Here is a 5,794-nt window from a genome sequence, read left to right as displayed (position 1 = left end):
TTTGGATATGGTGCGGAGTATGCTTAGCAACTCTAAGCTTCCGAAGTCGTTGCGGGATGAAGCACTTAAGACGACAACGTATATATTAAACCGTGTTCCAACCAAGGCTGTCCCTAAGACACCATTTGAGTTATTCAAAGGTTGAAAACCGAGTTTGCAACATATGAGTGTTTGGGGATGTCCGTTTAAGGTGAGGATATATAACCCACACGAGAAGAAACTTGACCCAAGGACGATTAGTGCTTTCTTTATTGGATATGCACAATCTTCTAAAGTTTATAGATTCTATTGTCCATCTCATACTACTAGGATAGTGGAATCGAAGAATGCTAAATTTCTTGAAGATGACTTGATTAGTGGGAGTGATCGGTTTAAGGACTTAGTTCCTTCCTTCGATCATATTGACTCTCGAACTTCTACGTCATCTGGTGGGGTTGTACTTATTCGCATTGCTCTTTTAGTTTTGCCTGCAGATATACCACCTACCGTTGAGATTCCACAAACTATTGAGGATCAGCCTTTGGAAGAACCAGTTCAGGACTTACAGCAACCCCCTGAACTAGATTTCAAACCAATGGTTGAACCAACTCAGGATATACAACAAGATTCTGAGCCGACGTAGACTGAACCAATTCAAGAACTGCTACCAGTTCCTGAAGAGGTAGTTGCCCCACAGCCTGTACAAGGTGATGAGAGTCCAACTTTAAGACGGTCTACTTGGATAAGGCGATCAGCAGTTCCTAGTTATTATGTTTTGTATCTACAAGAATCTGACATAGGGGCCGAAAATGATCCTGAAACATTCTCTCAAGCCACAAATTGTGCACAGTCTGACTTATGGTTGGAAGCCATGAAAGATGAAATGAATTCCATGAAGGACAATGGAGTTTGGGATCTTGTTGAGTTGCCTAATGGGGCCAAGGCCATTGGCTGTAAATGGGTTTTTAAGACTAAAAGAAACTCATTAGGCAACATTGAGAGATACAAGGCCCGGCTTGTTGCCAAGGGATTTACTCAAAAAGAAGGAATCGATTACAAGGAAACATTTTCTCATGTATCAAAGAAAGATTCACTTCGGATCATTCTGGCATTAGTTGCACATTTCAATCTTGAGTTACAACAAATGGATCTGAAAACCGCTTTCCTAAATGGTCATCTAGAAGAGGAGGTTTATATGAAACAACCTGAAGGTTTCTCTTTTAGGGGTGGTGAGCATTTAGTATGTAAGCTTAAGAAATCCATATACGGTTTAAAACAAGCTTCCCGTCAATGGTATATCAAGTTCGATGGGGGTAATTTCTTCATTTGGTTTTGTTGAAAATCCATCAGATAACTGTATATACCAAAAGGTGAGTGGGAGTAAAATTTGCTTTCTTGTTTTATATGTGGATGACATCTTACTTGCCACCAATGATAAGGGGATGCTTCGTGATGTGAAACAATTTCTTTCTAAGAACTTTGATATGAAGGATATGGGTGATGCCTCTTATGTTATTGGCATTAAAATTTAGAGAGATAGGTCCGGGGGTATACTGGGTTTATCTCAAGAAACCTATATAAACAAGGTTTTAGAGAGATTTCATACGCAGCTCCCATATCTAAGGGGGATAAATTCAGTTTGGACCAATGTCCGAAAAATGATTTGGAGAAGGAATCCATAGAGAACATCCCTTATGCTGTAGCAGTTGGATGTCTTGGATATATTCAAGTCTGTACGAGGCCAGATATTGCTTTTGCGGTTGGAATGCTAGGGCGTTACCAGCACAATCCGGGGTTGGACCATTGGAGAGCTGTAAAGAAGGTTCTAAGGTATCTCAAAGTTACCAAAGGTTACAAGCTTGGGTTTAGGCAGACGGACAATTTAGATCTTGTTGGTTATTCAGACACGGACTTCGCTGGCTGTGTTGATTCTCGAAAATCAACTTCTGGGTGCGTCTTTATTATGGCCAGTGGGGCTATCTCATGGAGAAGTGTTAAACAGTCCTTAATAGGTACTTCTACCATGGAAGCCGAGTTCGTTTATTGTTTCGAGGCTACTTCACAGGGTGTTTGGCTAAAGAATTTTATCTCTGGGCTTAGAATTATAGATTCTATATCTAAGCCATTGAAAGTCTACTATTACAACTCAGCTGCAGTTTTCCTAGCTAAGAACGACAAAAGTGGAAGTCGAACTAAGCACATCGACATCAAGTTCTTAGCAATTAGGGAGCGTGTCAAAATAAAGTTGTATTCATTGAACACATTAGTACTGAGTTGATGTTAGCAGATCCCTTGACTAAAGGCATGCCACCATTTAAGTTCAAGGATCTGGTTTAGAAAATGGGACTTTCGCCCAATTTGTAATTTGTATATATACATTCAGTTTTAATAAAATTCTTTGGCATTCAGACATTTTCTCAATTAAGTGTATACACCTTCATTTACTTTATATTGATGAGAAAATGTACTTCGGGGACTTGGAATAAACATAGGGTTTATTTCGTTGGGTTTTGTTTCCTAATTAAGTGCTCAATGGCAGTTTGCATTTGATCATAATGGATACTACTCGTGCTAATGAGAACATGTCATTATGATTGGTGTTTTTCTGTTATTGAGTGGTACTGCTTGCACCAAGTGGGAGAATGTAACGTTTATCTGTTACTATTATTATAACATTAGGATAAGTTATGATAATATTCAGTATTTGATATGTGGTGCAACACTAATAACCTAATAGCTAGACTACCATTATGATTAGGAGTCTAGTTAGGGTTTAGGAGACCTAAAGACATACAACCACAATGATGGCCAGTGGTTATATAAGGTCACTAGTCCTCTCACTGCTCACATTACATACCTCATACACCATCTAGAGAGAGCTGAGTAAAGTGAGAGACAAAATACTCGTTATCTCTGCAGGAGTCCTGTAACACCCCCTAAAAACACAAGGCCCAATTGAAGCCCTAACACAAGCAGATTAACAACAAAACTAGCACAACGGAAGATAAACGGAAACTGGATAAAAGAAATCCAAAAAGGTGTGTTATGCCACGTATACCAATACATCAATCTAAAACAGTCTAAAAACATTGGCGCACAGGCCACAAAAACACAAAGGTGCTAAGCTACCAGGCTCTAGACATCGCTCTCGTCTAAACATCACCTGAAAGATACAAAGATAAACATTGGGATGACGCCCGGTCAGCGAATAATGCTGGTAACCCACCAATACCGTTAAGTATCATAAATAGGTAGATATAAGATATAAAAACCATTTTCGAAACGGAATACATATATATAAGTCAAATGCCAAGATCACCAGTCAACACAAGACTCATCACTCTCAAGACCACACGGGAACACATCCCAAACCACAATGGTTAACCACATACAAGGATAAAAACTCACCCAACGGCAACACATGCCAAAACAACGCAAGCCTCCGTGACTACACACGTCACGAGAGAAGATCACACAACGCCGGCTTTACAAGCCCTCGCAACATCACCCATCGCGAGTTGGTATGCCTTCCTTATGCCCTGTTCCAACCTTATGGCTACCCCCAACCTTGTATCTTCTTTCCAACCGTTACCTCCAGGATCCCCTGTACAGCCAAGTCCAACCTTATTCCGCCGGGACCGTCGTCCCCCACCTATAACCACCAACAAACCACCACCAATCACGGCAACACATGCCCGGATAACACATGTTATCCCCCAATCACGTGGACCCATCACTCAGGCCACAACTCCATAATCACGTCACGGCCACCATGAGGACCGCTGTAATACCTTGGTGACTAGTGTCCCATACCACTAATCGTGCAATCCAGGTAAAGCCACACACGCCACACCTCAACAGGAATCAATCAACGGATTGCAATGAAGGTATGAAACACACTCAATCAAGGAACGTGTCAAAGCCCAACCAACATCAACGATGAATAACACAAGTTATCATCAACCAAACGGAAGGTACAAACCACACACACGCTAGCATTAAGACAACAAATTAGCATGCTTATCAACGGGGAAACTCAAGATAGTTCCGAGGAACACACAAGACACCTCTTGGTCCAACGAAACACAATGTTGAACACTTAGCACGATTCAAGACACCAAAGTCCTACATGGATACCTACCATATAGTTCTAGACCTACGAAACATCAAGAAGACACTCAAATAGTTCCACAAAAGAACAACGGGAAGTCAAAAGATCAAATACCGAGACAACGAATCACGGGGAACAAATCCCGAACCAAACACCACCGTGTATCCGCGGGTGGACCCACGGGTAGTGCCCCACCCGTGGTCCCGCCCGTGGGAGCACCATCCCACGAGGCCTGTACCCGCGGGTAGGCCGGCGGGTGGTGCCCCGCCCGCCGTCATTCCTGTTCCACAATAAATCCCTTTGGGGATTTTCTTCTCCAAACACAAATTCAAGTCCAAAACATGCCAAATCTCACCAAACACAACAAACTGACTTGAACCATGGAAAATTCCAAGCAATGGCACAAAGGAACCCTAAACACAAGCTCTAGATATGCAATATCACAAGATAAATGCATAAAACCCTCACATTTCATAGCAAAGAACAAGTAGAATCCAAGAAATCACATATAGGTAAGCAAAATAGGTTTTGTAGAGCATGGGTTACCTCTTGAAGACCAAAAGACTTCTCTTTACACCACAACAAGCTCTCCACTAGGCTCACTTCTGAAACCCACTTCAAGATCAAACCAAAAGATCTAAAGATCCTACCTTTAAGAAAAAGACAACTAAGATGGAACCAAAAAGGCTAGACAAGCTTAGATCTTACCCTCCTAGATGCCCAAATAGGTGAAAGGTTGAATCTTAGAAGCAAAACTTGAAATCTTGACAAGGGTCTCAACTTGGCTTGGAGAATAAGCTACACTTCTATTCTAGAGAGAAGGTAGAGATATTTTTCTAGGAATTGTAAGGAATGAAATGAAGAAGTCTTCTAGGTTAGGATACAATACTAACTCTTGGTGAAATGACAAGGCTACCCTTACTAACCCTTAGAAAGTGTAAGGAACAAGGGAACTCCTCTCTAAGCACAAGGTACAACACAACTTAAAGATTGACTAGTCAAATACTAGTCCTTGAGTATTAAAAATCAGGATTTTAGGAATCAATTCCTCAAAAGAATTAGAATTAATTACTCAATTAATTCATGGATTGGAGTGTGGATTTTTGGGGTGTCACATCCTCTCCCCCTTCAAAGAAGTTTCGTCCCCGAAACTTGGGTACAATGAATTAAAAGAAAATGGTAACAAGGAAACGAAATTGTGACAAGAAATTTCAAGAACAACTGTTTTGGTCAAACCTCCAAAAGTACTCACAAGGGTTCCAAAGAAAAGAAGAAGACATTACGAATTCAAGGATTGGTCAAGAGTTAAAAGAACGGATAGATTGAGCATCAAGAACTCTAACCTCAACTCAACCACCAACTTCTAGACAACAACCAAGAACTCAACAACTAATTCCAAACACCAACTAACACACTAGCTAAACAACAAGGCAACAAGCAAAACAAGCAAGCACACAAAGCACACAACAACCTAACACCAAGCTAACAACGGCCAAGAAAGAAACAACAAGAAAGAAGCGAACGGGGTTACCGTAACACAAACTAGAACTCTTCACTCTCCGACTCCTCGGCCTCTTCAGACTCTTCCTCGTCTTCGTCTCTGTGGCTAGAACTCGCTTCAATCTGGACCAGCCTCTGACGAACTGCGCCTTCACAAACGCAAAGCCCTCGGCGATCAAACTGTTCTGCTGACGAAGCAAAGAG

This window comes from Ipomoea nil, unplaced genomic scaffold (genome assembly GCF_001879475.1).
Source record: "Ipomoea nil cultivar Tokyo-kokei standard unplaced genomic scaffold, Asagao_1.1 scaffold3195, whole genome shotgun sequence".
Lineage (NCBI taxonomy): Eukaryota > Viridiplantae > Streptophyta > Magnoliopsida > Solanales > Convolvulaceae > Ipomoea > Ipomoea nil.
The sequence above is the reverse complement of the archived record's forward strand: the minus strand, read 5'-3'. Positions refer to the sequence as shown.